Below are 12778 nucleotides of genomic sequence, written 5' to 3'. Positions count from 1 at the left end.
AGTTCTTTGGGAACTTCCTAACCCCTTTCTTGTGGTTTCCTTCCAGAATGTTCCTTAGACTTGTGGTAAGCTTTCAAGCCTCAGAAGTTTCACTTCCAGTGGAGCCTGGATGGCTGGGCATTTGCTCATGAGGAAATTAGTAACTTTGGGATTTCATTATAAAACTATTATATGAAAAACTTTCTTCCTTCTCTCTCTCTCTCTCTCTCTCTCTCTCTCTCTCTCTCTCTCTCTCTCTCTCTCTCTCAAAGAAAACAATATAAAAGATAACAGGAAGAGTTAAGTGACTGATTATGAGATACAGGAAAATATTAGGAGAGAATCCAGTATAGAAATGAAAGGGAAAGTGGCAGTTTCCAAAATCAACATATAAAAATCTGTTGTATTTTTATAAACAAACAATAAATGCTTCAAAAGAATCAAATACCCCAAATTAATCTAACAAAGTTGCTAAAGGAACTATACAATGAGAACACAAGCATTGTTAGATACTACTAAAGAGTGCAGGTCATGACATAAGGAGACTGTTTCTTACTTATTTACCTTTAATTTATTTTTCTTGACATTGTACAGTCTAGAAGCACCCACTAAAATTGTGAACAGAATGCTAAGCATTGACATCCTCGTCTATGTCTCATGTTATTGGTAAAGTACTCATTATTTTACTAGATACAATTATTATGATTTTTCATAGATGCCTTTACCAGTTTAGAGCAGTTTCTTTTTAATTTGTACTTTAATGAGGTATTTCTATTTTGAATCATGAATAACTTAAATTTTGACACATACTCTCTCCCTTCATTAGGATCATAACTTCTTATTCAGTTAATTTAGAGTACTACGTTGATTGATTTAGATCGTAAACCAATCTTTCATTATGGGATAAAATCCACTTGGTCACAATGTGTTGCATTTGGAATATATAACTGGAACCAATTTGTTAATACTTTGGATCTCTTCACATATATTCTTGGGGATGTGAGTCTGTAAAATCTTTTCTTGTAGTTTGCGTCTCTGGTTTTGGTGAGCTTGAAAGGAATTTGACATGGTTTCTTTATTTTCGGACAGAATTTATGTAGGATTCATTTCATTTCTTCTTTAAATGTTTGGCAGCACCCATCAATAAAACCATCTCTGCCTATTTCTTTTGAGAAATATGTTTAATTAAAAATTCAATCTATTTCACTGATAATACAGCTACTTAGAGGTTTTTTTTTTTTTTCTTGTGGTGAGTTGTGTTTTCTGAAGAATTTATCCATTTCACCTAAGTTGCAAAATTTATTGACATAAAGTGACTCATAATATTCTGTAGCTTTTTAAATATCTGTAGGATGTTTATAATCAGATCCCATTTTTTATTCCTGATATTGGCAATAGGTTTTTCTCTGCTTTTGTCTTTATCAGCCTTGCTAATATCTTCCCTATAGAGTTAACCTGATGTATTGTGTCTTTCTCATTCCATCTTTCAAGACTTTTTAGCTTCTAAACTATTATACTTCTTTTGAAATTACATTATTAAATTTTAATTAGCATTTCTAGAAAAACTGTGCAAAGACCTAAAATAACAAGCAGGCACTTGCATTTTAGAGATGAGAGATGATTCAAACAGACATGCCTGCACTGGCAAAATATTGGCATTTGCCACCAGCTTAATATACTAGAGCAATAATAACTAATCACACTGACTTGGACAAGCTCAAATTTTACCTAATGTTTTTAACTATGCACCAATTCTGAACATTAAATTTGAAATTCATTATGGATTCAGATGAAATCTATTTTTCTAATTCTAATATACAGAGTCATAAGTAAAGACTATCTGAATAAAAAGAAAGTGTTGACTCATATCACAACACCCAAGGTAAAATGAAAAATATTAAGAAAAATATATGCAGTTAAGGAATAACTGCAAAGAAAAAAGTAAGAGCATTGATAAAATACTGATGTTATAATCTTGATACATAATACAAAATTTTCAACAATATAGAATTCTGTTTAAAAATTCATTTTGTAGGGCCTCCCCAGTGGCGCAGCGGTTGAGTGCTGGGTTGCGAGGCTGCCCAAGGCCTCTGCAGCACCGGTTTGGGTTCCATCCCCGGCTGCTCCCTGGCCACCGAAGGAGGGTCCCACATGGCGCGCAGACCTCTCCTGCCACCCGCTGCTCCCCTCAGCAGTGTACTTCGGTCCTTCTGCCTGCTCTGCTCCCCGCTCTGGCTCTGGTGAATTCTCTCACCCTCCCGCGCTTCTGACTGTACCCAATGCTTGTATAAATAAACAAATAAATCTTTAAAAAAAAAAAAAGACTTTAAAAAAAATTCATTTCGTATATTATATCCCCCTTTACATGAAATTTGCATTAAGCAAAAAGATAAAAATAACAGAGCATATTACAAGGGAAGAAACATGGGCCTTCCTGGTAGCACAAGGGGTTAAGACGCAACCTATGACGATATCGGCAACTGCTGCAGCACAAGTTTGATCCCCAGCCAGGGAGCAACCCACATGGCACAGCAGACCTCTCCTGACTCACCCGCTGCTCCCCTCAGCAGTGTATTTCAGTCAGTCTGCCTGTTCTGTTCCCCACTCTGTCTCTGGTGAATCCTCTCACCTCCCGTATCTCTGGCCTGTACCCCAACTCTTGTATGCATAAATAAATAAATCTTTCAAAAAATAAAATTAAAAGGAGGAAACAATTTTTATAAATAATAAAATAAGTCATAACTTACATTTTATAATATGGTTTGCCCAAAAGGGCAAAATTTAAAAACAAAAGTAAAATCACCAAATATTCATAAGAATGTAAAGAGCAATCACATATTTCTAATGAAATGTAAAATAGTTGAGGAAGGAGGCCAAGTGGCCACAGGGAGAAAAGGGGAGAGGGACCCAATGAATTATGGTGGAAGAGTACATGTGTTTTTGGTGGTGGGTATGATTTTGTGATACGCACCTAAAGAGATATGTTGTAAATCATTATTACCTAAAAAAAACCACAATATATTTTTAATATAAAATAGTACAGTCACTCTAAAAAATATTTGGCAGTTCCTTTTAATACTAATAGTGTCATCATAGTGACTAAAAACTTGTACTCTTTGGTGCCGAAAGAAATAAAAACTTATTTTCAAGCAGACATTTGCACATTAATGCTCATGTCAGCTTTATTTGTAATAGTCAAAACCTCAAAAATACCTAAATGTCCTTCAGTGGTTCATGGTTAAATAAACTAATACACATAATGCAAAATCAGCAAAAGAAAGGAAAGAACTATTGGCACCTGCAACGAATTGGGTGAAGCTCAAGGAAATAATGCTCAATGGGGAAAAAAGCCAATTTCAAAAGGATACATATTTCATGAATTCATTTTATTTTACAGCATCTGTGTAATAACATAATGGTAGAGCTGAAGAGAGGTTGGCAGGTGGGTGTGCTATAAAAGGGTATTGAAGGGAATCTTGTAAGATGGATGGCATCATTTAGTATCTTCATTGTGGTGAGGGTTACATGAAGCTGCACATTTGATAAAATTGCTAAGTACTTCACACTCACAAACACAGAAAATGACTACATTATCTGAAAAAGCTCTATGGACTTTAGCACTATCAATACACTGGTTTAGATACTGCACTGTATGTACTTTCAGACAAGATTGTAACTTAGGGGACTAAGATGAAGGATGCACTGGCTCTCTCTTTGCACCTACCTGTGAGCTTGCAATTATTTAAAAATTAATTATAAAGCAATTTCCATGAATTGAAATGTATTTTTTGTTGATTTCTATGAACCACTGATAGGTTTCCTTTTTGAAGGGGAGGAGGTTTCAAATGTTATAGGCAAAACATTCCACGACATTGACTTGGGTGGTGTCTTTGTGAATTCGTCTCCAACAGCAAGAGAAACATAGGAGAATATCAAGAAAAAATATTTTTTACACCCTTAAAATGTTATTAATGAGAGTCCCTCAGATTTAGACATTATACACACTTTTTGAGGCCACAGTAACATGTTACTTCAAATTTAATGAGTTCAAACCACAGAAGATTTTTTTCTTTCAAAGTTCTAGAACCAAAGATCCAAAATCAGTTTCAGAGAACCAAAGTCAAGGTATTAGCAGGTCTGGACTATCTCGGGAGGCTCCAGGGAAGAATCTCTTGCTTGCTTCTTCTACCTTCTAGGAGCTGCCTAATTCCTTCACCTGTAGCCACATCACTCCAACCTCTTCCTTAATGTTCACAATGCCCCCTCTTATTCTATGTGACCTAATCTCCTCTGTCTCTTTCATTTAATGACATGTGTGATGGCATGTAGGGCCCATCTGCATATTCCAGTATAATCTCTTCACCTCAAATTATGTCAGTAAAGACTTTTTCCAAGTAAGGTAACATTCACAAATGCCCATGATTAGGAGGTAGATGAACTACTGGCAACCTACCACAGGCATATACTATCATATCACACTTATTTATATTATTGCATTATTGTGTCTTATGAAAAATGAATTTGAAAGTGCTTATATTTTATTTATCATCTTAGTGCAAAGTATGATCCTTCCTAGTGAGTTCCTGTAATAGATTGTTTGCAAAAATAAATGTTAACACTACTTCTTAATGCTACAAATAACTGCTACCTTCCATTAGAAGATATAGTCTATGACTCTTTGTCTTGATTCTGGTCTGACCTTGAATTTGCTTTGACCAGTAGAGAATTCAGAAGTGACACAATGCAAGTTCCAAGAGTAAGCATGAAAAATCCTGGCAGCTTCTGCTTTCACTCTTTTGGAAACCAGAGACAATATGAATCAGAGAGAGAGAGAGAGAGAGAGAGAGAGAGAGAGAGAGAGAGAGAGAGAGAGGGATTCTGTCTCACTTAATTAGATGGATTCTGTCTCACTGATTAGAGTTCAGCAATCTGAGATGATGCTCCAGGCATAAGTCAAAAGAATTATTATTCTAATCTTAGTTAAAGTGCTAGTTAATATCAACTGGCACAGATAATGCACCCAGCTGAGTTCACCCAACACATAAGATAATAAGACACACTAAGTAGTTATTGTATTTTAAGTCACAATGTTTTAGGATGACTTGTTGTGTAGCAGTAGACAACTGAAACCATTTGCCTGTGGAGAAGATAAATTGAATATTTATTGAATTTAACTAAAATATAAACACTGAGCCTCTTGAATAACACAGATTTGAACTGTGTGGGTTCAATTACATGGGGATTTTCTTGTAAACAAATCATGTAAACTTATATTATTGATAATAATGGTACAATACTGTATAAGTATTCTATCTTATGACTTTCTTAATGATATCTTATGACTTTCTTTCTTTCCTCTATGATTCTTTTATAAGAATATAGTATATAATACACTAACATACAAAATGTGCATTTATCAACTGTTATTAGTAAGGCTTCTAGTTAACAGCAGGCAATTAATAGTTAAGTTTTGGGGATTCAAAATTTATAGTGTCCTTGAACCTGCATTGTTCAAGGATCAGCTGTACTTTACTGAAATTTAAGATATTGTTCAAGAAACTTTTTATAATAGGATGGAACTAAACCTGTGTAGAAGGGATTAGATTAGCTTTTTAAATACATGCAGTAAATTTCTTTTATCCACAAGATAAAAATATTAACCTTGAAATAAACATTTAGTTAGTCTTATATAAAGTTCCATATGGTCAGAGTTATGTTTAGGGCATTTTGCATATCAGAAATGAAAGAAATGATCAAAATGATAAGAGAATACTAGCAAAAACTCTGAATTCATAAAATTGACAACTTAGAATGAAATGAACCATTTCCTTGGTAAATGAAAACTACCACAATTTGTCCAATATGATGCAAATTATTTAATAGCCCAATACCTAGTAAAAAACTCAAATGCATCATTTGAAAATCTTGACAAAAGAAGTCAAGTCTAGACATTTCACTAAAGAATCCTACCATATGTTTAAAGAAGAATTAACATCAACTCTTTGCAATCTCTTCCAGCCAATAGAAGATAATAGAACACAATTCATTTCATGAAGCTAGTGTTACTTTGACACCAAAACCATACAAAGACAGTATCAAAATCTTTATATCTATATCCCTCATGAATATAGACACAGAACTATTTCTTTAACACAATATTAAAAAGTAGAATTCAGTAATATATAATAAGAATTATATATCAGGACTCAGTGTTATTTCTTCTAGGTATACAAAGTTGGGTCAAAATTCAAAATCAATGTACTAAACATAAAAAATCACATGACCATATAACTGATTCAGAAAAGGCATCTGATAAAAATTCAACATCCATTTAAGATTAAAAACTGTCAAAAATAGGAAAAAAGGAAATTTCTCAACTTGATAAACATCTACAAAAAAAAGTGTAACTGAGATTGTATTTGCCAGTGATAGACTGACTTTCCCTCAATCACAGAAACAAGGTAAGAATGTCCACTATCACACTTTATTCAACTTAGTACTCCAAGTTCTAATCAGTACAAGAGGAAAGGAAAGGAAAGGAAAAATAAGCATGAAGATAGGACAAGAAGAAAGAAAATGTCCTGCATTTATAGATGTTCTAAGTGTCGACATGAAAACCTCAAGGAACCTACAGAATATGAACAGTATTTTTGTACTGAAAACTATAAAGTGCTGATAAAATTCATGGACAGATGTTCCATGTCATGAATTAGAAAACTCAACATAGTAAATATGTCAATCTTTCTAAACTGATATGCAGATTTAATACAAATCCTATCAAAGCACCAGCAAAGATTTTTAATAGATATAGATAAGATTACTCTAAAATTTACATGAAAAGGCTGAAAATTAAAACGATGTTGAAACAGATGGACGAAGTTATAAAAATAACTCTACCTGATTTCAGAACTTATTATATAGCCACAATAAGAAGAGTATGTGAGATTAGCAGGACAGACACACAGATCAATGGAACAGACGAACGTATCCAGAAATAGGCCCACACAAATATGCCCAACTGATTTCTGACAAAGTTGCAAAAACCATTCCAAAAGTAAAAGGATAACCCTTTCAAAACTGGTTTTAGACCCACCCTAAGCGAAAATATAACCTCAATTACCTCAAACCTTATAAAAAATAATTCAAAATGAATCATGAGTTTAATTATAAACATAAAACTTTAGAAATAAGTCATCAGAAATCTTTGAGACCTAAAACTAACCAGTTTCTAACATACCAAAAGCAGAACCCATCAAATCATGAATTTCTAAATTAAAAGCTTTTACTTTGTAAAAGAACCTATTAAGAAAATGAAAATGATAAAGAGTATGAGAAAAAATATTTGCAGATCACATATGTGACAGAAGAATAGTATTTAAAATACATACAGGACTTATAAAACTCAATAGTTAAAAAACAATTTAGAAAATGGGCAAAGGACAAAAAGGACATTTCATTAAAAATGATGTTTTGCTAGCAAATGAGCATAAAAAATGAGGTTCAAATTTATTAGTCATTAGGAAGATGAAAATTAAAATTACACAGAGATGTCACTACATGCTATCAGAATATAGTGATAACAAAATTCTGGCAAGGATGCAAAGAAGCTGGATCATTCATACACTGGGGTTAAGAAGATAAACTAGTACAGTTCTGTAGAAAAATAAATATGCAATTACCCTCTAACTCAGCAATTGCAATCCTGTGTATTTTTCCTAAAAAAAATGAAAATTTATATTGTAGAAATCATGTACATGAATGTTCACTGAGGTTTTACTCTCATAATAACCCGAAAGTGAAAACCCAGATGCCATTCAATGGAGTGGTTCGACAAACTTTGGTTTGTCCAAATCATGGGATACTACTCAGATGTAAAAACAAACTACTGATCCACACATCTTGGGTGACTCTACAGAGAATTTTTCTTAGTATAACATTCTTGAAATTACAAAATAATAAACATGAAGAACAAATTAGTGGTTGCCAGCAGCTAAGGAGGGGTTGGGGCAAGAGTGAAGTGCTTGTGATTAATAGCAATCCTAAAAGTGATGGAACTGTTCTATAACTTGACACTATCTAAATATGAATATTCTGATAAAAAGTAAAAAAACTCTCAGCTTACTAAAACAAATGCATTTTATTTTATTTTTAATTCACATATTAATTTTTGTTTTTTGAAATTTTATATAAATTTTACATCATTTTTCATTTTTTGCACAATGTATGCACTTTTATCTTGGTTATATTCCCCATACAATTCCCACCCCCACTTATTTTGACCCTAATCCCCCCTCTCCACCCTCCCACAAATGCATTTTATGCTGAAATAATTGGCTAAATTTAGTGAATCCACTAAATCTCATCTGTTGTTTTAGCATAATTTTATTACTAAGAATATTAAAAATGGGAAACCTGCTTATAAGTCAGATACTACAAAATCATGAAGCTGAAATACCCATTGATGTTTAACCCATTTTTTTAAAGATGTATTTATTTATACAAGAACCGGGGTACAGACCAGGTGCACAGGAGGGTGAGAGGACTCACCAGAGACAGAGCAGGGAACAGAACAGGCAGACTGACAAAATACACTGCTGAGGGGAGCAGTGGATGAGACAGGAGAGGTCTGCTCACAATGTGGGTTGCTCTGAGGAGGCCGGTGGGGATCAAACTGGCACTACAGAGGCTGTGGGCAGCTTCGCAGCCCAGTGCCACCAGGGGAGGCCCTAACCCATTATTTTGACAGCATTTGGTGCCTAGATTATTGTGCTCCAAGAGGTGCTTATCTGCAGTTGTTTTTGCTTTAGAATAATTTTAATCTTTATTTTGAATAGTTAATGGCATTAAGGGCATTGATTATAAAACATCTTCCCCCTCTTTTCTCGCAGTAAATGAGTTCCATCCCTACCTCCCTATCTATAAATCACCTATGTCCTCTATATAATTTGTTTATAATGAAGTTAATATGTATCTTCAAGTTAATGTGTTTTCTCCCCATCTATTTAACCTGCTTGTTTTCACACTGACACTATATGCATAATTCCACATCTTAGTTTCTCACTTAAAAAAATCTTCAACTTTTGCTGTATGTTCAATGTGTTAGTGCTGTTGTTTTTAAATATTATAAGCATGAATGAGCTTATATATTTAGGTCATTTCTGTATATATCTGGCATTTGCACATCTTTAAATTCCTTGAAGTGGAACTGCTTGATCAAAGGTCATGTGTTTTTATAATTTTGATAAATATTGCCAAATAACCTTTTATAAAAGTTGTGTCAATATGTACTATCACAAGCAATGCATTGAGACTGTTTCCCTTTGCTTTCAGCAGTACAGTTATCTGATAGGTTAAAAAGCTCCCAGGGTAAGCAAACTATTCAAAGATCACAAGCAATTAATCTTATGTGAAAGCACCTTAGCATATTAAACACAGAAAATAATCTTCAGGAATGAAAACAACTATACTATACGAGGCAATACTGTGCATTTAAAACCATGTTAAAGCTCCAAGGACTTGTCATTAGCATAAATGACAAGAAGATAAACTAGTACAGCTAGTATCAATAAACTAGTACCAATTACTTTGAGAAGAATAGTCAGGACTTCATTTTAAGTTATAAAATAAACTGTAAACAAATTTAAAGATTCCTGCCTTGTAACCTTTAATGTTTTCATACATATGCCCAAGGATCTTTGTTAACAATGTCATCAGCTCAGAAACTATTTTAAAATCTATTCTGTTTAGGAATGTATTAGTATGTCCAATCATTGTCTATGGTAATAAAGAATTGTATAAAATAATATAGTAATAGTTGTATAAAGTAATAATCATTGTATATAGTATAATCTTATAGCTTAAAAATATATAGAATCTTATATAGACTCTTATACCTTAAAAATGTGAATTTCTTACTTGCTTACACACAAAACTTATTTTATGATAGGCTAGGCATATTTTCTAAGATGCACAGAGTAAAATTTAAACTGTGGTCATTGGTTAAGGATAGTGTGTAGGTTTTAGCATTTATTCTTATTTTAAAAGTTCAATAATTGACAACTAAGATAACTTATCTCACTATTGGTATCCCAAATAGCTATTATCCAAACTTAAAACATCATTATTTGCTATGTGCTACAAGTTTGTGTCCCACTCACCTCTGGGTTTATATGTTGAACCACTAACCCCAAGATGGTGGTATTTTAAGGTGGAGCTTTTGGGGGTGGGTAATAAAAGAGACCTCAGAAAACTAGCCCCTTTCACCATGTGAAGACACAGCCAGAAAATCCCACTTATGTACAAGGAAGCTGGTTTCACCAGACGCTTCTACCATTACCTTGGTCTTGAAAGTCCTAGTCTCCAGACTGTGAGAAATAAATTTGTTATTGATGAGCCACCCAGTTTGATATTGTTATAGCAGCCTGAACCCTTTAAGACCACTTGGGCAAACAACACTTATTTCCTAAAAAACGTATCAATGCCTTTGGTAATGCTATTAAAATACTGTATCTTGAGTCATACATTTTGGAAGTATGAAGTAATTGAATCAAGTATAAAACTATGCAACCGAAGATTAATGTCAACAAACAGTAAGAGATTATCTTCCTTTCCAAATAGTGTTAAATTCCTGTCTTCCTGTAGAAACACTGTTTCCCTTGGAAGGAATGGTCAAATGAATTCAATTTTAAATTTGGTGGGATAATATATTTTACTCCAACATACACAAGGATATCTGATCATGTGGATAGAAAAGGCACTCACACAATTCTGATGGTCAAATACGCCGAATTTAATGAAATACAGTCAAGAAAAATTCAATCCATCAAGTATTTAAGCACTGACGACAAGTTAAGGCCAATACTAGGCGCCTAAGACAAAAGCAAGTCTATTATCTTAGCACGATTCTTGCAGAAATGAGGCCAGGTGGGGTCAGGAGCTCCATGGGGTTGCTTTTGCAGAACATATTTTCGGAAACAAATTGTTCCAGGTTTCGGGGACAGTAATCAGGCATCGATAAACATAAAATAGCTTTAAAAAAAATGGGCGAAGGAGCCCCAAGGTAGTACCTAAAGCAAACCCTCCACCCCTCCCGTGCTTCTGGCTAGAGAACCACACAAACGAGGCTGAGTAAGACCCGTTCTACCTTTAAGACCTGGAAGAGAAACGGTCGGACGGCGAGAAACGGTCGCAGTCTCATTTGCATAAGCACCCAAACACTGCAGACGTCACCGCGCTCGAGTGCGGACCCCGCCCCGTCTTACTCCAGCGTTAGCCAGCGAGGGAGGACGATGCAATGGGAGCCGGGAAGCCAGCCCGTGGGGAGCGCGATCCTGGGCGTTTCGGGGTGCGCGATCGCGCGCCTAGCGCCTCTTCTCTACCCCAACGGAAAAGAATTCCCGCCCCTGCGACTGCTGCGGCCCGTTGGTCACCCCCATCTCCAGGATGCCCGGGGTGTTTTGAGTCATGCATATTCATGAGGCCGTTTTGCCTGCAGGTTGGGACTCAAAGACTCTTGCACTATGCAGAACTGCCCTCTGCCCAGGCCAAGCCTAGTGGATGAAACCTAGAAACGGCCTCCCCCCTTTATTGATGCCTTCCCCCCTGCACCACCACCCTCACGGCCACACTATCAGGTTCCTGGATGCGCAGAATTATACTCGCTGGGCGTTCTTCGGTAGCCACGTGCCCGGTGCGCGGCCACAGGCCCACTTAGGACCGTTTATCACAGGTGCCTCAGGCAACACGGAACGTGCAAACGCTCTGACTACGACAGTCGCCTCCGGTAGTTGCAAAGCCACCAGGAGCGCCTGGAGAAAGAGGCTGGCTCCTCTCCCCGCCCCATCGCCCACTCTCAGGAGGATGAGCTCCCAACTCACCCAGAATCTCCGCAGCGCCCCTAGCCGCCCGGACCCTCCCAACTTTCCTCTCGGACTCGCCCCAGTCGGGCCCCACCCTTCAGCCCACCCGGACTTGCCAGGGGAATGACTGACTAGTCTCTCGGGGATGCTGCGGGCAATTTCCACGACAAGAAGGCAGGATGGCGGCACGTTCCGACCCATGTGCTTCCCCCTACACGCCGCCCCGCTCCCCCCGATTGCGCCTACAAGTGCGCGCTGCAGAACCCGGAGGGTCGCGGGCAGAGTCCAGCTTCTCGCTCCCCTTTCCGCGAAGCCACCCTGACCTCGCCTGGCCCGAGTCCTCAGAGGATCCATCCATCCAATGCGCTCGCGTCCCCTGATCCCGGGATCCTGGGCAGCTCAGGACGGTCCCCACCCTACCCCAACCCGCGCCCTGAGCGCTGCAGCGAGTCTTTACCGTTAGTGTGTCTTGACCCGACGCCTCTAACCGCTTCCAAGTCCCGACAGAATTTGCGGGCACCCAAGGGTCGGGTCCAGCTGGCGGCGACAGAGGCCCGACGGGGGAGTCTGGACAGTCGTCTGCCAGCCAAGGGCGGGTCCGGGGGCTGGGTGGAGAGGGTCGCTGCCCTGCGGGTTGGCAGGGAGAGACTCGCGCGCGCCTGTGTGTCGGCCGGGAAGGAGCACGGGATGCAGCGCGCGCGGGTGCGTGCGCGCGGGTGTGTGTATGTGTGTGTGTGTGTGTGTGTGTGTGTGTGTGTAAGAGTGAGGGTGTGACGGAAGCTCCCACGTGCCGGGCCCGCCCGTGCCGCGGCCGCCGACAGGCTGCGGGGAGACCGGGAGGCTGCGGGAGGCTGGGGGCGGGAGGGCGCAGGGAGCCAGGTCGCTGGGCTGGGCGCCGCACTTCCCCGCCCCTCTGTCCCTTGACGCAGAGGCCGCTGCGG

General features: G+C 38.0%; 1 protein-coding gene across 2 annotated transcripts in view; it reads right to left on the bottom strand.

Annotated features, from left to right (window-relative positions):
• The window catches only part of SLC6A15 (solute carrier family 6 member 15), a 41879-nt gene extending 29406 nt beyond the window's left edge, over positions 1–12473 (bottom strand). Inside the window, exon 1 of one of the 2 annotated variants that reach the window (XM_037513917.2) lies at positions 12295–12473. The gene's annotated coding sequence lies outside the window, so the exon portion shown is untranslated. Of the gene's footprint in view, positions 1–11122; positions 11227–12294 lie in introns of those variants that run through there. The other variant, XM_037513918.2, reaches the window with a different exon arrangement.
• Between the last annotated feature and the right edge of the window lie 305 nt (positions 12474–12778).

The sequence above is a fragment of the Talpa occidentalis genome, unplaced genomic scaffold (genome assembly GCF_014898055.3).
Source record: "Talpa occidentalis isolate TD23 unplaced genomic scaffold, MPIMG_talOcc4v2.1 talOcc4.16, whole genome shotgun sequence".
Classification (NCBI taxonomy): Eukaryota; Metazoa; Chordata; class Mammalia; order Eulipotyphla; family Talpidae; genus Talpa; species Talpa occidentalis.
The sequence above is the reverse complement of the archived record's forward strand: the minus strand, read 5'-3'. Positions and strand labels throughout refer to the sequence as shown.